Below are 25,643 nucleotides of genomic sequence, written 5' to 3'. Positions count from 1 at the left end.
CTCCCTGCAAAGAGAATTGCTGCTTAGTAAAGAACCAGCATCATCTAACCTCCCTGCAAACAAATCAGGATGCATGCTCAATAAACAGGTCACCTGGAAGCGATAGATTTTAAAAAGAAAAGAAGACCCTTCCCCAGGGGCACAGTGCTCTATAGTCTAAATCTCAAAGAGAAAGTGTGCTACTTCTGGGAAGAGCTTTCTCAAAAATCTAATTGACAAATATTTTCAGCATCTCGGCTTGTTTGCTTGCTTCATTTCATTTATGAATCAATTCCCATAAAACAGCCCAAAGCAATTAAGAATAAAAACATCAACAATAGAAACATTTTTTATTGAAAAGAAAAGAAAAGAAAAAAGCATTTCACATCCGATGCAGACTGGGATAAGAAGCTTCACTTTAAAGGCTTGAAGGAAAAAGTGCCAACAGTTGTCAAAAAATAACAGAGATGGTGCCTGTCTGATATATAAAATGGGAGGGAATACTCTTTGAGGAGCTGGTGAATGGAATACAGCGGTACCTCTGGTTACGTACTTAATTCGTTCCGGAGGTCCGTTCTTAACCAGAAACTGTTCTTAACCTGAAGCACCACTTTAGCTAATGGGGCCTCCTGCTGCCACGCTGCCACCGCACAATTTCTGTTCTCATCCTGAAGCAAAGTTCTTAACCCGAGGTAATATTTCTGGGTTAGCGGAGTCTGTAACCTGAAGCGTATGTAACCCGAGGTACCACTGTATTGGCTTGGGTGTGAGGAGAGCGGTTGAACTGCCACCCCATATTGGCAGCAGGTGGGGATCCTATGGAGAGTGTGATGATGTATCACAACATCGCTGGCATGGGGGGGGGGGGGATACTGTATTGGCCTGAATAGAAGCAGCACTCCCCCCCCCAAAATTCTGACTGTGAAAAGTTAAAGTGCGGCTTATATTCGCAACCTTATGGTATGCAGCCAGGAGTGTGGGGCAAACAGCGCCAGGAGCATGGCAAAGCGGTTCCCGCCCTGCGCATAGTCCCTCATCCTCTCCCCTAAGGCCAGGAAGGGGGAGAGTGAGGAAGAGGAAGGCTGCTGGCAACGCAGCGTGGCTCCCCACCCACCCAGTATGCAGCCATGAGCAGCGTGGAATGCAGCGGCTTATATTCTGGTATTTTTTCTTTTATTTTCCCCCCCTCTAATTTTAAAAGTGTGGCTTATATTCAGGTGTGGCTTATATTCGGGCCAATACGGTATTGATGGGAGAGACAGGTGCTTCCACAGCAAAGCCCAATTCCTACATCATACAGAAAGGAGTGCCATGATCTATAACGGATGCCTTTTCCACCCAGTTCAGCCTCAGGACCTGAAATGGCCCATGATATTAAGCCAAACAAGGGGGTTCCCAAAGATCAGATCACGACCGCTTTGTGCCTCCTCCAGTTCTGCTCCTGCTGCACTACTGAAAGCAAAGCCATGGTTTGGCACAGCATTATATATGAACCCAGGCTTGTGGTTTATTTCTCTCCAGGCAAACCACAAGCTGTTAACCAAGATTTGTTCTCTGGCTTACCACCTACGGCTTTGCCTGGAGCAAAATAAACTACAAGCCCAGGTTCAGACATAACACTAGTTTTACGTCCAGTAAGACCAGAGGAGGAGTACGCCATCTGCAACCTTCTAAGAACCCTCATATCTGCTGGTTCATGCTAAGGCATGGTTTGGTTTGTGCAAACTGGGTCAGTGCCAATGCAACCCCTCTCTGTGTGATCATTAGGTTCGATGGGCCTGGAAAGCTACATGCATTCAAATTCAAAGATAAAATGAAGCCTTTCAAGGTGCTTTAGTGCCAGGACACAGCAATCAAATTACCATTGGCTCTAAGTAGGCCTCCCACATGCTGCTAATCCATTGCCTGCAGCTAAATTGCAATCAGAAAAGTGCAGCATTTTATTTCTTGCAGGGAGAGGGGATCAGGTTATAAAGACCTCTTCTTCTTTTCCCAGTCCTAAGTCCCTGTGGGGTATATATATATATATATATATAAAAGCAATGGGTGAGTGCACAAGCAGGCAAGGGAACTGGCTTTCAGAAAACAAGACTTAATCCATGTAGCCACTATTTGAACAAGTGCAAGCAGCAGAAATTGAGTGCCAGTCTCTGGCAAATGGAAGGGAGCGCTTATTAAGAGCTAGGAGGATTCACTGCCTGACACTTTCCCTCCAAATAAAGGTTGAAGCAACATGCAGAGCAGAGAAAGAGGTGTCCTACATCTATATCTTGTGATTCTGTTACAAAACATGGTGCAGAGACTTCGGATAGAAACCTGCACACTTGTCAGTCTCTCAAACATCTCTTGTTATCGAGTGAAAGGTAAGGAAAAAGAGGAGCTCATTTAAATCCCAAACAGCCATTATTACATAATGCTGTACGAATGAAGCTAATATTTCCTGAGGGTACTTTATAAAGGTATAAAGTACTATGGTGGAGTCTTCCAGGAATCTAGCAAGGTGTACAGGTGTTCATGGAAAGGGAGGAACACCCTGTGGGGGGTCAATGATCGCTTCCAGACAACCTATTTATTCAGCATTCGTCCTGATTCATTTGCAGGGAGACTAGACATTGCCACCTATTTACTGAGGATTCATTTTGATTTGTTTGCAGGGAGGTTACATCATGTTGCATCAAGTGAATGTTATCACACACTTCCTACAAGCCCTCCAACATTCTCCGATTAAAATAGGGGTGTCCTATTCAATTTATTATTATTATTATTATTATTATTATTATTATTATATTTATACCATCCGACTGGGTTGCCCCAGCCACTCTGGGCAACTTACAACATATATAAAAACATAATAAAACATTAAAAATTTAAAAACTTTCCTATACAGAGCTGCCTTCCAATGTCTCTGGTGTTGGATAACTCCATATCCTTCAACATTTCTCCGATGAAAATAGGAATATCCTAAGACCTAAGGAAAAGTGGGATGTTATGAGATCAAATCAGAAACTGAGGCAGCTTCTGTAAATCTGGGGCTGTCCCTGGAAAATAGGAACACTTGGAGGCAGAAGTGGAGCTAGCTGCTCTGGCATCTGAAGTGGCACACATGCTGTGCACCCACGGGCGGGGCTAGATGCCCGTGGGGGAGGAGCTAGCTGCCACAAGGGGCAGGGCGAGCATCCCAGGGGGTGCCGCCCGCTGCGAGCATCCCAGGAGGGCGGGGCGGTGATGTCACAATGACACCCGGGGCAGACCACACCCACTGCACCACCCATCCTCTGCCAGTGCTTGGAGGGTCTGATCCTAACAAATTTCAGCAGTCTTAACAAACTATAGTTACCAAGGTTAGGTGAGGGAAGCCACGACTCTTCAAAGTGGGATAGTACTGCTTTAAATGCATAGTGCAGATGCGACCTGAGTGAAGTGTCTGCTGTGTTGTACCATCTCTCCAGAACACACAACCAGTGCAGTTTTGCTTCATAAGATGGCTCCTTTGCACTAGGACAACAGAGGCTTTGCCCCAGTTGCTAGAAGCTATTAGCAGAACTGTAACTTTGGTGAAATACACCCATGAACAAGAATAGGCTAACTAGATTTTACAATGCTGTGAAATTTCTCTTTTGCTGCTGCTTTGATATGGGTGAGCTACCTTATTCTTAGGTCTGCTTATATGAACTGCTAAATGACTTGCTATTAACATGAGTTTGACCAAGTTGCGGGAGGCAGTGGAAGACAGGAGTGCCTGGCGTGCTCTGGTCCATGGAGTCACGAAGAGTCAGACACAACTAAACGACTAAACAACAACAAATGTGGGTATAATGTTGGTCCCATTGCTACTGGATATTCTTAACTGCCCTATTAGTATGTCTAATGATATGTTTTAAATGGAATGCAATTGTTGAAATGCCACTGCTGTATGTTGGTGTATTTTACTTGTTATGCCTATTGTACTAATGCACATAAACTGCCTTTCCTTAATTGCTTTGAGCCACAATCTATTTGTGGGATTAAAAATTATTTTTTAAAATGCCCAAATGTGACTATTTCTCCACTGCACTGAGCAGCTGTGGGTTCTGTGGGACCCACAAACAGACATGCACATCTGAGAGAGAGAGATAAAAAGTTATGTATTTTCAAGTGGCCATTTTTTGTTAACTTCAGCAACAGTCTGAATACCCCAGGGACAAAATAGATACTGGTTTTGTCCGTATTTTGCTAATTAGAGACTTTTGCTTTCACATACAAATAAAATAATGGTGAATTTGGAAAAGTTTAACCTGTCTTTAATATGGAGTCGCTGTGTGAGGCGATATTAGTATATTCTCAGATTTGATGCACAACATCATCTACTAGCAACTCTGTAGGAGTAGCTTGTGCTCACTTCCAACTCCAGTACAGAAATCACTCATCCACATAATACAAAGTAAATTTACCTAATTTCACATGACAGGTGATATGGGGGCGGGGAGAGAAACATGGGAGTCAGTGGCTCACAAGGGTCGTTTGTTCATTAATGAATAGGAATCTGAGTCTCTCCAGACCAGGCTGAAACATCCAACGAGTATAGCATCAAAAAATATCCCACCTAGTTCACTGCCTCACCTTGATTGGGCATCATTTAGGGCAGGGTAGTGAATGTGTGCCTTACAGATGTTATTGCGTGGTCAGAGATAATGGGAGTGGCAGTCCAGCAACTTCTGTAGGGAACTACTTTGAATTTGAATACCAGACCCAGGCAGCATGATTGTGACCAGCCCTGCATCATGTGGGGAGTGGTAGCTGAAATCTTCACTTCCCAGCTGTGATCTGGGGAAATATCCCTACCCTGTGCAGCAATTAGTATTAAGGTGGAGGAGGGAAGACTCCTATTGGCGCCAATGGTCTTGCTCAAGGAAACAAGAGGTCTCTTCCTGAGACTTTGCTACTTCCAGTCCAGTGTTCTTCCATTGTGGGGCCACAGATTTTGTTGAACTACAACTCTCATCATCCCTTGCCATCGGCTAAGCTGTCAGGGGATGATGGGAGTTGGAGTCCAACAACATATGAGACCAGAGAGCCCTGTTGTGCTCTGCTAGATAATGCTGAGATCCAAATATTCCCTTCCTCCAGTGGAGCAGTCCTTCCGTTGCTAGAAAGAGTCATTCAGTCAGAGGAGGAGGACTCCTTCTATTGGAGGAACAGAAACAAGCACTGGATCCAGCCCATTGTGAATAAAGGTGAATTTATATCAGAGGGGATAAAGTAATCTCAGGAATTGTTGACAGTCTTCTGAGCGAGCAACACGTTCTTTGAGAACTGGGACTGGTACCAAGACATTCATTTAATTGGCAGAAGTTATGAGCAGCCAAGTAAGCAATACATACAGGGGAATTAGTAGATCACTTGAAGCTTGTTAACCTCCAGTCCACTCCCTGACCATGATGTCAAAAGTGGAATAAAATTCTAACATGGCTTCCTGTCCTTGAGTGGTCCTTATGTGCGTGTTTTTTCAGTTGGAAGTCTTCCAGCAGAAACAGTTGGCGAGGGAAACAGATTAGGGTCATGCCTTTTGAATTTGTGTCAGGGATTTGTAGCAGAACCTGCTTGGCTTCATTTGAGCGAAGGATATTGACATCTTCTGAAACTGTTCCTTAACATTTGGATCCCACAGAAACGTCTTCACATACAATGATTCATGCAACCACTGTATTTTCCAGATAAGTTTGGCTTTTTTTGTCAGTGTGTATTGAATGAGGGTACAGTCAAACCATCACTGAAGTGCTTCATAACCATTTCAGGTGCTAATTTATACCTAGTACCCCCTGGGGTGGTAAGCCCATGTCACTTCAGGTGGAAGCTCACATGAATAAACGTTCCTACACAACACACACACACACACACACACACACACAACCTTTGTATAGAAGGCTAGATGCTAGGAGGAAGGCTAGAAACCTTCTCCCTAACTCCTAGTTTTCTAGGCTCAGGGAATTCTTTTGGAATGGAGAACCATTCAGTAATACTGCCCAGGCAAGGGCTTTCCACATCATTGTTATCACTAGGCTTTAGTGTGACTCTGTAGGCAGAGGCACCGCAAGGTCTGTTGGGGGCCCAGGTGAGATGCTTTTTGTGTGGGAGAGTACTACCCTGGCCAGTGTCCCACTGCTCCTCTGGCAACCTCTATTTCTACCACCCCCTGCTCTGGCTGATCCTTTATTTGCCCCAGGGGCGGCCCATCCCAATTTGCTGCTTGAGGGTCTGGCCAATTTATGTTCCAAGGGGAGTCCATTTTTTAATCACCCTTTTGCTTCAAGCTGCGCAATATTAATATCTGCAATACAGGTGACGTCAAGAACCTTTCAGTGCCCTTGGTAACAAAAGGAAACTTCAAATAGAAACCTTCTTGCTTGCTCTCAGGGTCAAATTAAACCTGCACCTTGTTTTAAATAATGAAATAGTCACTTAGAAAACAGAGCAGGATCAAGGCCACAGAGGGCATTTTGTGTCCCGCTCCAAGATGTGCACATAGCCAAGATCCTCCCCAACGGAAGATTTCATGTCAGTGCGATCTGGGACTTGGATATACTTGGCTCAAAAAATGTGACTGATCTTAGATCTTTCCAGAAGAGCAAGGTTTCTTTTCTTCTCTCTCTCTCCCAACTCCATGTTTTTCTTTTTTTGAAGTTCCAGGAACCAGGGGTGCTTTGCTTAACCCCCATTGCCCTTTCTGCCTGAAAGCAAAAAGGGAATTAAAAAACGTTAATGTTTTGAATAAACAAATCAAACACGTTTCTTTCCCCCACACACCCATATGTGGAGCAGTGGCTCACAATTAATTATATTTCTCTACAAAGCAATGTGCAGGTTACAGAACACATTGAAGCCATACATCATGGTGAACCGACAGCGGTGGTGGTGGTGGGGGCTTTAAGCGACTGGGATTTTGTATTGCTTGCTCTTGGGACACAGCCAACAACAACAATATAAGAGCTGGCTTGAAAGAGCCACTATCAGCAGCTGTGCTGCAGATATTGGACACGATCCACCCTACCCTGCTGCATAATCTCTGTGTTTGTGTCACTGAAGACTCCCCAGTGATCCACAGCAGGCGGCAATAATGCTATTAGAGATGGCAAACTGGCAGTTCTTTAGAGAACAGCACCCACTCCTGTCTAGGTGGGATGGGGCAGTCCAAGTTCAGCTGATGGAGGTAACTAGGCGGTTTGGCCTTCCCATTTGGCTGGGCTTGTTGTGCAGTGAGAGAAAAGTGGTACAGAAATGTAGAACTGAAATGCTACGTTTCAAACATGACCCACCCTTCCTACACAGACACGTGTTTACAGAACTGGCGCAGTGGGGAGTACAAAAAGATATGCAATCCGGTATCTGGAAACGAGAGTTGGTGTTCAGATTTAGGACAGCTTGGCTGCGAGAATTATCAAAGACGGAGAGGGAGGGGTTTCTAACTAGAAAATGGGTTGCAGCCATGGTTGGGGGAGTGTTGCCCATGTTGCTCTTTGGGAATCTGCTGCCTGATGTGACTGTGACTGTTTGCCTCCACATACGTTCTGTTTCAAAGGTATTCGGTGGGCATCTTTGTGGCCTGACCAGGGCATGACCAGGGCCCCACGGTGATCTGGCTGGGGGGCCAGAGACTAGCTGCCTGCCTGCTGGCGCTTGGCCATGCCGTTGGCTCTGGGCAGGGCTGCCCTCTGGGAGTGGGCTTAGCTAGCCAATCACCGCCGACTGGGCATGCTCCTGGGCGGGGGTTAAAGCGCAGTGCAGCAAGGCAGACACCCTCTCTGCCAGTTTGCTCAGCACTGGTGGTCTTCCTTTGCCCATGCACAGCGCCACAGGAGGTCTCTCGGGTGCATTTCTAGACCATGCAATTGGAAGTGAGTTGGGCCCCAAGTGGCCAGCCTCCCATGAGAACTGAGGGACTGCCTTGGAAGATGCTCCCAAATCATCTTCAACATGCAGGGATCCGTTAGCAGACAAGTCAGTACAGAAAGGGTTCCTTGAAGGCAGAAAGTTTCCCTACTTGCTGCCTTAGGCAATATGTGGGCATGTGCCCACTTTGACTGAAACAGGAGTTAGGGATGGGTGAATCTGGCCATTTCAGTTCCTCATCTTTCCAACCCTCAGTTCTCCACATTTCCATATCAGTTTGGGGGTGGGGAGAGGTGTTTTGGTGAGAGCCAGTGTGGTGTAGTGGTTAAGAGCGGTAGTCTCATAATCTGGGGAACCGGGTTCGCGTCTCCGCTCCTCCACATGCAGCTGCTGGGTGACCTTGGGCCAGTCACACTTCTCTGAAGTCTCTCAGCCCCACCCACCTCACAGTTTGTTGCGGGGGAGGAAAGGAAAGGAGAATGTTAGCCGCTTTGAGACTCCTTAAAGGGAGTGAAAGGTGGGATATCAAATCCAAACTCTCTAACAGAGCATGAGAACAGGGGGCGCCAAATTTTAATGTCACTCAGGGCGCCACTGAAATTAGAAAGTGCCAAATCCACCGCTGTCAACACAGAAACACTGGGGAAAATGACTAGCTATATGTGGGTTATTTCTGAATTTATTCTCAGGGCATGAAAGGGAAGCCCCTCTATCTGTTCAGATTCTAAATGAACCCATGGCTTGTTGATATCTTCTGTAATAACTGGAATAGCTAAGCTGATTTGCCAGGTAGCACAATTCTAAATTTGGGGTTCCCCTGCTGCACTGTTTATTTAACATATTTATTCCCTGTTTCCCCATTCACCTTGTATTTACCATTGTTAAAATAATGAACAAAAACTAGCAGAAGCCTATAAAACAATTTGTGATGAAACAATAAGATTATTTTATAAAGGCAACAGGCCTGGCTCCTACAGGTACCAACTTATTATTAGGGTTTGTTCTCCCTGCAACTTTGGCCACAGGCTGACATGATGAAGTGAAGGCAGTCAAACTTCCCCAGCCACCTGTTTCTCCCTGCTAGGAACATTCTGCAGGAGGACCTGCTGCAGAGCACCTGGGGGCCTTGGGCATATCTTTCTTTTTTAAAAAAATAATTTTTATTCATTTTCCAAACAATTTTATACAATCAACACATAATTTATCACTCATTCTTTAGTTTTTGACTTCCCTCAGTTTCTCTGTCAATCTTTCGTAAAATTTCTATTTATTAACACATTTCTAAACATAATATTGCCTTTTAGAACTCCTTTTCCTCTTACTCTTTTTTGCACTATTTCTTACTATCTCATAGAGTCTCTTCAAAACCAACAAGCGTTGTCTGTACCTCACATATGTTTTTCAGATATTCTGTAAATCTCCCCCAGTCCTCGATAAACTTTTGGTCTTTCTGATATCGAATCTTCCCAGTCAATTTATCCAGTTCTGCATATTCAGTCAATTTCCTTCTCTATTCTTCCACTGTTGGAATTTCTTCCTGTTTCCATCTTTGGGCCAGAAGTATCCTTGCAGCAGTCACTGTGTATTGAAACAGTTTACAGTCTCTCTTATTGATTTCGTTTCCTACCATTCCTAATAGGAAGGCCTCTGTTTTTTTAACAAACGTATATTTCAACATCTTTTTCAGTTCATTATATATCATTTCCCAGAAGCCTTTCACCCTTTTACACTCCCACCACATATTATAGAAAGTACCTTCTTTTTCTTTACATTTCCAACACTTATTGCATGTTTTGTACATTTTAGCCAGTTTAACTGGCGTTATATACCATGCAATGACCTGCCAGGTATTTTGTAATGGATAAGTCCATGGCAGAACTACTCAGTGAATTAAAAGCCTGTAAATAATAGAGACCAGATGCAGAATGAAGGCTCTCAAATTTATGTAGTAATCTGTTGAAATATGCTGACAGAGCTGACCGGTAAGATAAACCATTTCTTACAGGTCAGGCTACTGCCAGGTAAACGGTTAGGGCTGCCTCTGAAGATGGTTCAGAAACTTCAGCTAGTGCCAGCTTGCTCACTGGAAGACAGTTTGAACATATTACACCAATCCTGGTCTGACTGCACTGGCTACCAATTAGTTTCTGGGCCTAATTCAAAGTGCTGGTTTTGACCTTAAATGGCTCAGGGCCAAAATACCTCAAGGACCGCCTCTTTCCATATGAACCTACCTGTACCCATCATCTTCTGAGGCCTTTCTTTATGTGCCTCCTCCTCAAGAGGCCCGGAGGGTGGCAACATGAGAAGGGGCCTTCTCTGCTGTGGCTCCCCATCTGTGGAATGCTCTCCCCAGGGAAGTTCTCCTGGCGCCTTCATTATACACCTTTACGCACCAGGCGAACTTCCTTTGTGGAGACCTATCTTCTCCCATCAAACTAATTGAAGGACCACTTCTGCCCAAAGAACCTGTCCCATATTCTGCAGTCATAACTGGGGGCCCTGCTCCATGTACCCTCCCCACCATCTTCAGAAGAAAAGTGTGTGGAGACCAGAGATAGGACTTTGTCAGCTGTGGCACCCAGGCTCTGGCCTGTACTCCCATTCCCTTCCATCTCTTTCCAGAACCAAAACTTGATCGGATTGAATTTGGGGTTGAGGATGGCCACTTAGGTTTTTCATATTTGTTTAATTGAGTAATTATTTGTTGACTTCAGAGGCATTTTAATGTGTTTTATTGCTCCCCTGCAAACCTCCATGCTACCTTTGCTCCTGAAGAAGAGACAGTGGTTTGGGAAGGAGCTACAGTGAGGTTCCTCCAATGTTACTTTGAGCTCACGATGTAACTATAATTTTTCTGAGCAGGGCAGGAAAGCATTGCCCTGCAATGGCTCCTGGGCTGCTAGAAGTGCCCTGCGCCCTGTGCTTCATCAGCACAGATACCATCAACTCTTTTGATCTCCTTTGTGGTTGTTTGCAGAATGTCTCAGGTACACCAGATCATAGCCAATAATAAAGAGAATAGAGGGCAGGTGTGAAATTGAACTACTTGTCTGTGCAAATGTTACCTGCAGTGACACTGGAAGTGCTAACAGTCCCTCCAGCAGTAACAAAAGTAGGAGGCCCATTAAAGTTTTGGTGGCATTACGGGATGGCTCCAGAGGCCCCTTGGGAGGACAGCATTTTGGAGCTATCTCCCCCCCCCCCCCACAAAAAAAAAATCTCCCCGGGGGTTCCTTGAGTTGATTGCACTTGCTTCCTTTCAGATAATATATTTAACCCCCAACACCTATGCAGCGAAGACTGCTTCTAGGAAACTGGAAGGGGGCTGTTTAACACCTCCTCTTCCACAGTGGCCCAGTTCTACTCTGTGGGTGCATTTAGATTCTTTAAAACATTCAGGAAAGGAAAGCTGACTGCACTTCTGCTATCTTGTCTAATTGTGTCCTAAGGATGCCACCTATGATTGGAGCTTCCTGTTTCGCATCTTACCTCTGCCGAAAACTCCCTGTTGCCTTAGATGAGTCACCATTTCTTGGTGCTGTCTGCAACATGAGGGTGAACATTCTAGTTGTAAGAATTCATTAGTGCTTCAAACACTTAAAATAAAGGGGGGGGGGCTATCGGTTTTGACCACGGATGGTTGTGCGCTCCTGTTATTGAGATCTGACTGTCTCAAGAGACAATGGAGAAGTGGGCAATTTACCACCATCAGGAGCAACACCTCAACGCCTTCCACATTCCCAGCATGTTCACACTCCTGTCTCAGCGACGTCTACACTGGTTTTGCACTAGGGTTTTACATTTCTGCTTGTGCAAGGTGCATATCTGATTTCTGGCAAGGCATCCTACCCACTGCAACCTCTCATGCCCCTAACAGGAAGTGTTCTTGTGGCTTGGGGGATTCTTTGTAGGGCATATAGCAAAGATGCTGCAACACAAAGGGGAAATTGATGAAAATCGGATGCTTAGACTTGTGCTAATAGTACAAGCTTATATTAATAAGGGCTACTACGGAAGGGCTCAGAGAATTTCCTAACCTCAAATTTACTCCAAGTTAGTTTCTAAAAGGTGTTCTTTCTCCCCCCCCCCCCCAAAAAAAATACAGCTTGTCTCATAGAAGCTGCAGCCCTTTCACGCACCAAAGCTGTAGACATCCTCAACCGTCTCTTCCTTTGGGAGTGGGTGGAGCAGAAGACAGGAGTGTGGTCATATTTTATCCAGGCAGGATGATGGAAGAGAAAGCAATTGCTGAGCCTGTGTGGAGCTTTTCGCCACCTCCGCTCCTGTGTTCTTGAAACTTGACACCTCCACTAAATTTGTTTTGTTTTGCTTTGTTCCAAAGCGCTCAGACTTCAGATGAAGGTGTCTTGACATTCACATTCATTATGTGAATGAACTGTGAAAAGAAAAGAAAAAAAGCCCGGCTAAACTCTTCTTTGTGATATTAATCCACAGCTGCGTTTTGGAATAAAACTGCTGCCATTCTTTCCCTCTGATCAGAAGCCCACAGATCATCCCACACAGCCTCCGGGGCTAACTTCAGAGGGGTGGGTGGGAAGTAGCCACTTTGCGTTGAAAAATGGGATTCCAAGTCAGTCCTTCCCAACTTGCACTTCTCCGATAGGCCATGGAGTCCTCCATGAGGGAGAAAGGCACAGTAATGTTCCCATCATTTAACACAGTAGAATCATATCCTGGGAACCAGATTGGCTTCATTTAACACCGGCTGGAGGACGTCTGTAAATAAAAGCTTCAGTTTCCTTCATGTGGCAAAGAAACATTCGCTTTGGGGCAGATGTGGTTGGGAACTTGTTTTACCCTGTTATATTCTTGGCTTTCCGTGCCAGCAATTTAAATGTGAGCACCGAAGGTTGTTTGAGACAGCGCAAGCTGTGGTAATTATTCCGTTTCTCAGTTTATCGCTCCTCATAGCAGATGTCTCTTGGGATGGAGCTGCTGCAGAGGAAATAAAGAGACGGAAGATGGAAAAATAGTTGGGAAAGCGGATGGAAGCAGGTAACTTTATCTCAGTGGAGCAGGGCATCCTGAGATTATCTGAATTGGAAGAGACCTGTGCGAATCAGGCATACTAATTCACACCTGTAGAGGTCCAGGCAGAAACCTGCATACTGGCTCCCAAGAAACCTCTGCCGAAACTGAAGCGTGTGAAATATTTTGACAGCCCCAACCCTACATGCCTTAGACCCCACTACAGTTTAATCCACATGAACCTGACCCCTTTGTGCAGGAGAAATTAAGAGGTGCCGTGCTATGGCGCTTGCCCCTCCAGGTGACCTGAGCAGGTGAGCCTAACCACACACACTACTGCAGCGGCTCCATTTGAGGCCTAGTCATAGTTTATCACACCACATTCCCAGTAAACCGTGGTACTGCTGACCTATGGGAAGCTGATTTATAATATAAATGGATATACTGCTTTTCTACTATTGTAGCCTGGGCAGCTTATATATATATAAAAGGTAAAGGTAAAGGACCCCTGACCGTTAAGTCCAGTTGCAGACAACTCTGGGGTTGCGGTGCTCATCTCGTTTTACAGGCTGAGGGAGCTGGCGTTTGCCCACAGACAGTTTTTCTGGGTCATGTGGCCAGCATGACTAAGCCGCTTCTGGAGCAATGGAACACCGAAACCAGAGCAGCGCACAGAAACGCCATTTACCTTCCCACCAGAACGGTACCTATTTATCTACTTGCACTGTTTGGCGTGCTTTCGAACTGCTAGGTTGGCAGGAGCTGGGACCGAGCAATGGGAGCTCACTTCATCGCAGGGATTCAAACTGCAAACCTTCTGATCAGCAAGCCCAAGAGGCTTGATGGTTTAGGCACTGTGGTTTAGACCACAGTGCCACCCGCATCCCGGGCAGCTTATAGCAAAAGGATAAAACACCATGATGTTGCCATATACAAATGTCACATTTTGTTATACTGTAATCAGCACCATGGAAGCCAGCGGTGGTGAAGTTAAAAGATGTTACACATTAAAATCTAGCAGTTGTCAAGCTAAAATATGTTATACATCAAAAGCCCTTTGGGGTGAATGTATATCCCATGTCTGACAGAAAAGGCACAGGTAATGCTATCCAGGTACTTTTAAAAGTTCTTTCCATGGAGGGAGGGTCAGGTCACATGTGACAGTTTCCTCCATTCACAGTCTTTCCACATTAGGAGGGAAGGTCTGAAAGGACCGAACTCAGTCTCCCCTGCAAAGAGCAAGTAATACTGTAGTGACCAGAGTGTCAGGCTAGGATCTGGGAAACCAGGGTTCAAATCCCCACACTGCCATGAAGCTCACTGTGTGACCTTGAGCCAGTCACAGTTTCTCAGCCTAAATAATAATAATAATTTATTTGTGCCCCACTCATCTGACTCAGCCACTCTGGGCAGCTTCCAACATTTATAAAAAGCATAATAAAACATTAAACATTAAAAAACCAACCTCACAGGGTTGTTGTGAGGATAAAATTGAGTGGGGGTGGAGTATGTGCGTCACTTTGAGAGCCTCAGAGAAGCTGGACAAAATTGTAATGATAAATAAATAATAAATAAATTGGGAACCCTGTGTGTTTAGGGTTCCCAGTCACAGAACATTTTCAGAACACTGAATCAAAACTTTATAAACCGCATTCAATTTCATCCCTAAAAATGAGTTCAAGCACCATAACAGCATGTAAAACCCATAAATCGGTCCCAATGGCATTTTTTTTTAAAGGACTTCACCTGGTTTCAAAAGGCTCTTAAGTTAGGCACCAGGTGAGCCTTTGCGGGAAGGGAATCCCATAATCAGAGCAGCAGCAGCAGAGAGGCCCTCTTCTTCATCGCTGAAAGCTTACACTTCTGAGAAGCCAGCCGTACTAGAAATGCAGCAGGACTGACAGGCTTCATCTTTATTGCACTTTACTGCATCTCTTTCATTGCTGCGCTGCCTGGATGCTGTTCAAAGTGGAAACTAGTTTAAGATGCTGAAAAACCAAAACAAAAACGCAGAACCCCAAAGACACACCACCTGCCTTAGATGTACAAAACAGCCAAGTGCACAATTGTTTCTCGACTTTGGACACACTTCTCCCACCCACCTGCTCACTTATATCAGAAGAGATGGAAAGGGAAGTATATTAATTTGGGGAGGGAAGATGTGCGAGGACAAAGGTGGGCGTAAGTTGAAAGCAGTGGAAACAAGCCGGCGGGGGGGGGGGGAGAGAATAGCAGAGAGAAAGTGCAGCAGCAGCAGAGAAAGAGAGTGAGAGAGCCGGAAAGCAAGCCAAGAACGAGGAGCCCCTGGGCTCTGAAGAGCATATGATGTATGTTTATTCTTACCACAAACCAGAAGTATGTTCCCATTTGAAATGGTTGAATCCACAGCTGTTTTAAAATCCCTCGGTACTTCTGAGACAAATGATCCAAGTCAGACTGTGCTAACAGGGTCAGCTTTAGAGCCAAGAGAGAACTGTGACTGATGCCGAATCATGGCAATTCCATCCCTTTTCGCATCAATCACTGCTCAGTGGAAATCCTGGGGGACTGTCAGGCTCTCATACAATGCTGTTTACATTAGAAGATGATGTAAAGCTCCACCTGAGATCCTCCACGGCTGCTGCTGGATTATAATCCAGGCTAGCCGGACAGGCATAGGCTGTTATTGTTCCAGCTGTGGGAGAGGGCTGGAAGGCACTGGGGAGCAGCTTCCTCAACCCACAGTTGCAAAGGGACAAGCGGCGATGCCCTGTAAAACTGACTCACTGTGTCATGTCTGCGGGGCAAATATTATCTCTCCATTCCAGTTACTATGAATGAAGAACCTTGGGGAAGGGGATATTGTGTGCCCCAAACGGTCCCTGCAGTAGCTGCTCCTGATGTTGCTGTAATTGCTAAAAGAGCTTGAATGCATTTCTTCACAGCAGCCATCTTAATTCGCTTCCAAAGAGATTTACCGTTGGTAAAATATTATTTTTACTCTTTGATTCATGCCCTAAGGTGATAAACTTGCCCTAAACGCCAAAGTTAATCTGTCACGGGTGTTTTATTTTTCTTTACCCTTTTTCTCTCTCCCTTGCTCTCGCCTGCTTTGATGACAGTCTCCCCTAGGAAAGCAATTAAGGATCTCCAAACACTGTGCAACTGAGAGATCAAATTGGAGTGTAAAACAAGAACAAACAAAAAAAGTAATTCTACTGTATAGTGGATATCTTAGATCATGGGTAGGTAAACTAAGGCCCGGGGGCCAAATCAGGCCCAATCGCCTTCTAAATCCGGCCCGCGGACGGGCCAGGAATCAGCAGTTTTTACATGAGTAGAATGTTTACTTTTATTTAAAACACATCTTTGGGTTATTTGTGGGACATAGGAATTCGTTCATTTTTTTTTCCAAAATATAGTCCCCCGCCCCCAGGTCTGAGGGACAGTGGACCAGCCCCCTGCTGAAAAAGTTTGCTGACCCCTGTCTTAGATATTAAAGGAAAGCCAGCCACATCTTGATTGACAGACTTCAAAGATTGCATAATCTAAGATAGTCCTAAATACCTGAATAGCAGAGCTGCCCTATACTTTCCACAGTAATTTTAATTCACTTGACAAAGTTTGGCGTGTGGCCCTCAGAAGATTGCCAGGCAAGGAATGTGGCCTGTGGGCTGAAAAAGTTTTCCTAACCCTGAGCTACGTGGTCAAAAAGTCTGGCCTAGTATATTTCCTATGTTTCTCAGATTACTATTTCATCTTGCAAAAGGACTGTGGGGAATGGCCTTGCCTAGTCATTTTCGAAATCACAGGATTAATTAATGTCTGCAGCTTCCCAAAACCATTTTACTGCACAGTTTTCAGGTGCAGAAGCACCACAATAGCAATCAAAGCACACCCAGACTTTGCAAGTATTTTCTTTCTTTTTCACTTGTAAACATCCAGGAAAAACACACTGAGATGCTGAATTGCCTTAATTGCCCAGCAGTGGCAGAAGGTGAGTTGGCAGTGTTATCTTCAACCCACACAGACTGATTCCTCACCTCGCCATATGTCTGCTCAGACATTTGCTTGTCACCTGAACAAACTGCAGAGCAGCTTGGAAACTTCATGAAAGCAGCACTCCGTTTGCTAGAGATGTAATTAAAATGCCTCCCCACCCCCCACGCCGCCAGCCAGCTCCTGCTGAAGAATCCAAGAATATGGTTTTGTTGTTGCTGTTGCAACTCTTGCTTTTCCCTCCTGACTTTTTATCTGTTAGGATCTTTAATCTATTAAACAGACACTAAACAATATCCACTGTGATTCTTCAAGAAGTATTGTAGGAAACTGATGGGCATGTCTGCATTCTTGTGGGAAAAACCCTGCTAAATCAAATCAGGAGTGAGCAACCTCAGCTTAATTTCATGCAGCCCATGGCCTACTTTCATGTAGGCAAAAATGTGGGGAAAGGGGTTGTACCATCTATTTTTGGCACTGGCTCTATCCACTTTTGCCTCTGGAGTAAAGATCTTTTAAGCATTTGAAAAATCTGTTAGGAGAATTCATGTATCTTTTCATTAGCTGTCTCTAGGTCCATAGGCAAGTCCATTACAATGTCCCACAGCCAGAGCATGTAACTGCTTGCAATATTATTGGTTTTTTTCCCATCACTCTGTTTTCGGTAACAATCAGAATGGATCAGTCATTTCTCAGTATTATCCAGTGACTATGCTGCATCTAACGACAAATGTTGCCTACTTTAGCAATTGGCATTATAATATCCATATTACACTGTTCTGTGTTATGTATCTCTTCTTGAACCAGTTAGTTCCAGAAACAAGGAGAACAGCTAACCCTTTTCAGTTTTTGGGTAAACTCAACGAACAAGGATACATTAAAAAATTGCACAAAAAATTGCGGGTGTTATATGATTGCCAGCTGTGTGTTGTGTAAATCTGTTCAGATGAAATTGAATGGCACTGACTATAATAGATGGTCGGATTTGGGATTAGGCCAATGGAAAAGAGGAAGTTGTTCTTTACCAGCTGATACACTTTTTCATTTATAGTGTAATGGATGATTCCAATTACCCCTGTTTAGAGTGGCCAAATAAGCCTTAAGTACGAATACAGTCACTCAGTCTGGAATTATATACAGTATTCAACAACATATATTGCTTGTTCCATCTATGTATAGTAGGTGCCAGCCATTTCTCAACTTGGATTCTGTTTCACAGAACAGGGCTGGTCATGCTCTGAGTTACTGTGGTGCAGGAATTTAATATTTTGAGGACTTGAAGGAGAAACTCTTCTGCTTGAAGGAGAAACAGAAAGCAAGGAGGCAAGGAAATAAAAAGAAAACATTGTGTTGATGATGGGTGGGTAACACAAGGAAAGAAACCTGTTTTCTGATATTCAGACTGCATAGAATTCCAAGAAATTCCATCAGATATTTTGAATCCCCCCCCCCCTCTTTCCCTGTGTCCTGTTCATTCATGAGCTGTGATATATAGGAGCTCTTTCACTCCTTAATCCACTCCTTAAGCCTGGTAGCGTTCCATTTTTGCAGAATGATCCATTTGCCTATGAAGGTGACCCTGCAGCACCAGGCTCTATGTTCTTCAGACATGCCTGCATTTTGATGCCATGATGATGCACAACAGCCTGGAGAAACTGAACAGTATTTGTTTAGGATCATATTGATTCTTATAATTTTCAGAAGATCTGCCACTAAAATACAAGAAGCAGAGAGACAAGAGTCCAACTCTAGGTTTTAAAACATTAAAATATAGTCTAGATTTTTTTTGAAAGCCTTTTTTTTACAGTAGATACATGTGGCATGTTAAATAATGCTCTCAGTTGAACTATACCCCTGTGTAGAAATTATCTGAATTGATACACTTTTGTTTCCCATAGCTGTGCAAAACTTCCTGATCCTTGCCCTTTTACCAAAATAAAAAAGGGGAGGGGAGAATTTCAGGTGTTACTGTCTTGTAGGAGGAGAATCATTTTAAGTCAGCCTAATATTTGATCATACGTAAACACTGTGAGCTGCTAGGTCTGTGCTGAAGTTTAGGGTTTCTATTTTGTTTTGTTTTTTAAAAAATAAATAAAATAAACATTTTCTCCTTGAATGTGAGCGCATCTCATTCTGGGCAATGCAGGGGCCTGTGAGGGCGTTCAAGTGTTTAACTGGGCCCACCCTAAATTAGAACATCAAGACAAAAGCAGACATCTGAATATGAACAGGCTCTTTTCAGCACCTCCTCTCAGCAAACTGAATAGTAGATAAAAGGGGCCTGAGGGGAGTTTGGAGTCCATTATTTATCTATCCCCAGGGGCCCTTCCCCCATTCGGTGGTTCTATACACTGGGCCAGATTGGGCTTTTAAATCTCAGACTGCGGGAGGGCAGAGCCGCACTACGGCAAGAGGAGAGCCAGGAGCAGTTCTGCTTCCAAAAGCGTTTTATAGGCCGAAGCCGCTTGCATGGCCTTTTCTACGACCCATTGTGAATGGGGCCCAGGCCATAAGGCTTCGGCACTGCTGCTCGGCTACCCCCATCGCCTTGGCAACAGGCCTTTGGAGTAAACCTTTTGTAGGACTGTCCTCTATCTGAAGGCCTTGTCCTTTGGAAAGGCTGCTCAGTCCAAGCCTGGTTCCAAGACAGACAACCCGAAGAAGGGATAGCAGGAGAGGCCCGTGAATGTGTGAATCTGGACAGCAGACTGAGCAGGCACACGAGTCACCCGGCCACAGGCTTCTCCGCTGTGATGGAATGCACTCAGTTTCTTTTTAAATGTCTACTTTTGCACCTATGTTTCTGAACTAGCAGGTGCAGATTTTATTTAAACGCATTGCCTCCTTGTAATGTAGAATTGTCTATTAAGGATATAACACTCAGGCGGGGAATGTGTTTAGAGGCCACGGTGGTTATGGTGGTCAGGCTTCATTGCAGGGCCGATCCTGTACAAGTTGCCACTCACTGATCCAAACACATTCGGATGAGCATTGTGGTCAGCCAGCTGCTTCACTCACTCAAATGCACACCTGCACTCACACCACTTTTGCAGCAACAATGGGAAATTTAAAAGAAAAGGAATAATACACGGTGCTTTTTTATTCTCAGGAGACTTATGTCCAGCCTTCTGTAGGTTTTATACGAGCTTACAGGCATGGCTTTCCCCAAAGAATCCTAGGAAATGTCGTTTAGTGGGAATGCTGAGATTCCTAGTCCCCCTGAATTCATCTTAAAAACTACATTTCCCAGAGTTCCCTGAGAAGAGGAAATTGTTTGTAAACCACTTTTTGTATAGAGATGCCCTGCTGTTATTGGTTATTCTTCTCCACACCTGAGGGCCTCCAGATGTTTTGGGCTACAACTCCCATCAGACCCAGCCAGGCTGCTGTAGTGCAATAGCCACACTCTCAACGAAGGACAGCAGCATGTGGAGAAAATGAAATGAAGTCTCTAACCCTGCAGTGTTCTTGCAAACAAGTACTCAGGCAACAAGGTGTATCCTGAACTCTGGTGTGCCTGCAGGTAAGGGACACAGTCCTAAGGGCAAAGCAGCCAAGCCATAGTTCATCAACAGAGAAAGCTGAGTAGACGTAGAATTGTTGCCTTGCTTCCTTTTTATCCTTCCCAATCTTGATTGCTGCACCTGAGTTTGCTCCAGCTGAGTAGCTGTGTCTCTCCTCTTAATGAAGCATGTGATTCTCACCTGCCCCGAGTTTAATCCCAGAACTAACAGGGCCCATGATCTCCACCTACTCCAGTAGTGAGCTAGGCTTTTTTCCCTTGCCTGAGTTAGTCTTCCTGCTGTTCCTGGTGCATCAGAGCCGGCTGTGCCTGTGAAGATGGGGTCACCTCTGGTTCTGGTGAGGTGTCCCCCTTTCCTGGCTCCCCTGAACTGGCAGCTGCCCCTGCAATGTCCTCTGATGTCTGGTGAGTACCTCCTAAGTCCCCAACCTCCCCTTCCCCATCTTCAGCTTGTCTCAGTCTATACCAGTCCTGGCTACACCCCTCGCCAGGATCCCGTTCCCCTTCCTTGGTGTCCTGCCAGTTCAAAGTGTCCTGCCATTTTAAAGTGCATTTGTGAAAACTGAAATAATGGTTTGTGTGATTGTGGCCTCTGTTCCCATATGTTCTCATAAAGGCACTTTGAAAATCTTTGCACTGGGAAACAAAAGAAGGAACCAACAGAACTCCGCTGCCATTTTGGATCTCTATCTGCCAGGAATATAAACACAGAAAACATAAACTAAAAGACTGGGAATCAGTTGGGCTGGCCCCCAATTTTTGAACATTAGCATTACTTCTGGATTCTCTCCATACTGAGCTTTAGGGAAATATGCAACACTCAGTATTTTTGTGTGTTATATTCAGTGCTTTTTTCCTAAAAAAAATGTTTAGGGGTACTCTCATTTTGACTCAAGAAAATCACCATTTTATGCTTCAAATCAGGAAAAATAAATACAGTAAATGGACAAAAGTACAAAGAACATGCATTACTCATATTGAAATAGTGCCCCTCAGTGAGGCCAAACTTTCATTAGTAAAACACCACACATCCACACTGCTTCACAAATTAAACACTCGCTTCCATCTGAGACTCGGAAAACACCGTGACAGGAAATTAGGCCGCCATCAGGGGTAGCAACAGAACTGACGATTCACCATGCTATTCAATGAAAATGACAATTCACTATGCGAGAGAAGAAACTAAAACTTTTTTTAAAAATTAATTTCTTCTCCCGTTAGATTCACAAAATGTTTAGGGGTATGAGTACCGCTGCATCCCCCCAGAAAAAAAGCACCGGTTCTATTCACTTTTACATGTCCAGTCTTTGGGAAGCTGTGAAGCTGGACACTTAAAACTTTGAAATGCCGTATCTGTGATTGTCGGGATACTATTTCAAACTTGCTGAAGTAATGTTAAGCTGACTTCAAGAACCGGTTTGGTTTGTTTATTAAATATAGTCTATTTTAGGAACTTGGTTAGGGTTTTTTTCTGCACTATTTGAATTCAGTAGGGAGGCTAGGTGGGAGTTCATTTTAAGCTGGGTTGGCGTGATCTTCAAACCTTCCTTCTTCCTACCCACCTTGTGCTGCTCACCGTTTGAATGGGTTATTTTTTTCCTAGAACTCACAAATGGATATGGGAGGCAAAATGAAACTGCCTAGCAGCAGCATCGATAACATTCCTCCTATTTATTGCAATTATTTATATCCACTCTTTCAGGACACTCATCTTTCCAAGGTGCCTTATAAGAAACATAAAAAAGACTTTAATGAAATCACAGTAGTAATATTAAACTATCACAATTCATCAGAATCCTTTCCATAGAGCACATGGTGGTAGAAAGTGCCGAGAGGGCAGGGAAGAGACAGTTGAGCTAGAGAAGGCCATGGTTTTTCCTGCCAGCTTTCCTTGTTTCTCTCCTAGAATCATTCCCAGAAGAGAGCTGGTGGAAATTTGCCCAGGGTGTGAGTCTGTGAGGAGAGGAACATCCAGCTGGAGCTGGCTCTGAGATGGCCTTCATCTGCCTCCCTCAGACATTTATGTGGCACCTCCAAAGTTCACTGGGAACTCACTCTTAAGAGTCCATTCACACAACACAGCAATCATTGCGAAGGAACTGTAGAACCTGCAGATTGGGTTCCCAGTTTATGTTGAACCTGCTCTGTGTGCCTGCTATGATACAGAAGATTCAGATTCTGGAGGACTGACACAAATAGCTGAAAAACGATGTTCACAATGGTTTACATAAACAATGCCTGGCATTAGATTCGTACAGCCAGCTGATAGATCTACTCTTTTCTAGCAGCTAATACCCACTTAGGTGGTCTTCTGAATAGACCCTAATTCAAGTGTAGCTTGAAAGCCTGTTTACACAGATCATCACATGTCTGCAGAAAAGTAGGACAGACTTGGTTATTAATCTGCAGTTTTAAGTAATTCACCAACAAGTTAAACATTCTTCAGGTACCCAGCTCAAGTGATAACAGTTGAATAGTTTTCTGCGTATTAAGTAGGCTTAGATATAAGCCCCTTAGACCTTTTTTTTCTAATTAGCAGTGACAGGTATAGCTGAGATGTTTCTGGTATGCATATTCAGCAAGTGAGTTATATTATAAATCCAGATTTAGGAATATTTACATATTAACGTCGTAAAAGCTTATCTCCAAAGCCCTAAGCACTAGACATCGGCTGTTAGTATCCATGTTGTTTGGCACCTGAAGGATCATTCAAACTTAGTTGTTTCTGTGGGAGATCTGCAACCACAGGAATATTAATATGTAGCGATGTGTTAGTATATGCTGTATCCGTGTGTGTGTGTGTGTGTGTGTGTGTGTGTAGAACAACAATGCAATAATTATGGTAACTCTAAACAAATATTGTTTCCCTTCCTGCTTACTTTCCCAGAACTCCAACTGCAAGCTTCCCCAAATTTGATGGCTATATTCCAGGTGAATATATATTTGGAAAACTGTAAACCTTCTGTACACAACTCCAGCTGAGTTGAAGGCACCTGAGATTTCTCTGCTTCTGTTACTTATATTTTCTTAGGCAGTAGTATTGTCTCTGCAAAATTGCATAGCATAGTAAAGAGGTGTGTACTCACAACCAATGAAAAGTTAGCAGGATTGGCGATGGGTCCTCCCTGCTGCATAGAAGGTTCTTTCACATGCCACCACTCGTCAAACTTCACCTCGTGTTGGGACCACAATAAGGGCCTGCCCTGCAGATGAATTGTTCCTTTGGATATTTTGGTCCCAATACATTTAGGGCTTTATATGTTAGAACAGGGTGGCAGGTGGTGCTGTGGTCTAAACCACTGAGCCTAGGGCTTGCTGATCAGAAGGTCGGTGGTTCAAATCCCTGCGACGGGGTGAGCTCCCATTGCTCAGTCCCAGCTCCTGCCAACCTAGCAGTTCGAAAGCATGTCAAAGTGCAAGTATATAAATAGGTACCAGCGGGAAGGTAAACGGTGTTTCCGTACGCTGTTCTGGTTTCACCAGAAGCGGCTTAGTCATGCTGGCCACATGACTCGGAAAAACTGTCTGTGGACAAACGTTGGCTCCCTCGGCCAGTAAACGATATGAGCGCCACAACCCCAGAGTCGTTCGTGACCAGACTTTACTGTCAGGGGTCCTTTACCTTTTATGTTAGCACAGGGGTCACCAACCTAAGGCCCATAGGTCGGAAGCAGCCCGTGGAGTCGTTTGACCAGCCCACTAGCCGCCCCCGAACTGAGGTGCCCGCTTGCGCACTGCGCTAAACCAGCGCAGTGCAACGCAGGGACTCGCTTCCGCAGTGCCAGAAATCGCGTCTGCGCACGTGCAGATGCTGGGAATCACGTCTGCGCAAACACAGACGCCAAAAATTGCGGGCGCGCACACAATCCAGCCCACGGAGGGATCTCTGCGGGACCAATCCAGCCCAGGCAAGATAAACCTTGCTGATCCCTGTGTTAGCATAAGCAATTTGAATTGGGCTTGAGAATGAATCATTAATCAGTGCAGATCCTTCAAAAGTGGTGTGATATGAGTCTGGTCAAGAGAACCCATGCTAGTTGCTATACTTAATCCCTAGAGAGTTCCAGGACCTGGTTTTGGTGAATCATATCGCTCCAAAATGCAGTATATACATAAGTGAATAAGGGGGTACAAAACAGTCACATTGGCTTCAAAGGAGGAAAATTATAAAGTTAAAAAATAAGGGGACTATGAAAAAGGAAGCTGAAAGTCAAGGCTGCCGGTTCTCTCCAGAAAGCTTGATTTATTCAAACTTCCATAATATTTACATATTTCTCAGATCAGGAAAGGTCCAAGATGCTGACAAGCAGATGTAAGAAATTTATTACTAAGAATAATGTGATTTCATTAAAGCTTTTTCATAATATAATAAGATGAAATAAACGAATCTAAATAAAAAGAGAAAAAGAAAAGAAAAGGTAATTTGGAAAAAAAGATTTCTTTAAGAAATTTTATAAACTGCAGTCAAAAACTCTAAGCAGTGTACATAAAACAGTAAAATAATTATCAATAATATACAGATAAAATCAGCAAAATTTAGAAAAAATTATACATAACTAAATTATATGCCCAGATAGGGTTGCTAATATCTACAGCTATAGCTAAAGTATATATTAGTAGGCACCTAAAACAATATAGCAAAGTTGCCTGCTAATAGTCAGCATTCTGCGCTACGTGCAATTTCCAAACTCACCACATAGAGTGCACTGCAATACTCCAGTCTTGAAGTTAAAAAGTTATAAAATACATACTTACCAAGTGTTTAGAACAGGGGTCAGCAACATTTTTCAGCCGTGGGCCGGTCCACCGTCCCTCAGACCATGTGGTGGGCCGGACTATATTTTGGGAAAAAAATGAACTAATTCCTATGCCCCACAAATAACCCAGAGATGCATTCTAAATAAAAGCACACATTATACTTACATAAAAACACGCTGATTCCTGGACCATTCATGGGCCAGATTGAGAAGGCGATTGGGCCGCATCCTGCCCCCGGGCCTTAGGTTGCCTACCCCTGGTGTAGAAGAACAAGTCTTGCTGAAAAACAACATGCTTCTGCAAGGTAGAATCCTGTCTCTCTAACCTTTTGAGAATGTCACTTAGCATGTAGATGGGGTGATCAGTAGACCCTGTGACTTGGACTCCAGCAATTTCCAGAAATAGCCAGTTAGGTTTGCAAACCGTGCAGAGTTGCCCCGAGACAGCATAAGCTCAGATTCAGTATAAGGCAATATCCTAAGTGCTTAAAAAACAAAAACACCCTACACAGAATATCACCCTGTATGCATCTTTATGAGAGTAGGAA

At 44.2% G+C, this 25,643-nt stretch overlaps 2 long non-coding RNA genes across 2 annotated transcripts in view; one reads left to right on the top strand and one right to left on the bottom strand.

The window, feature by feature from the left end:
* Positions 1–9,681: 9,681 nt before the first annotated feature.
* On the bottom strand, positions 9,682–19,399 carry LOC310828117. The gene is made up of 3 exons (XR_014556690.1): positions 18,668–19,399; positions 14,584–14,796; positions 9,682–12,804 (listed from the first exon to the last, which is right to left on the bottom strand). It is a non-coding gene; the product is annotated as an uncharacterized lncRNA (long non-coding RNA).
* Position 19,400: 1 nt separating this feature from the next.
* Positions 19,401–25,643, top strand: part of LOC310828127 — a 49,505-nt gene continuing 43,262 nt past the window's right edge. The window contains exon 1 of the long non-coding RNA XR_014556701.1: positions 19,401–20,743. This is a non-coding gene — a long non-coding RNA (uncharacterized lncRNA). The remainder of the gene's footprint in view (positions 20,744–25,643) is intronic.

This window comes from Podarcis gaigeae, assembly GCF_964106915.1.
Source record: "Podarcis gaigeae genome assembly, chromosome: 12".
Taxonomy (NCBI): Eukaryota; Metazoa; Chordata; class Lepidosauria; order Squamata; family Lacertidae; genus Podarcis; species Podarcis gaigeae.
This window is presented reverse-complemented; position numbering and strand designations above follow the sequence as displayed.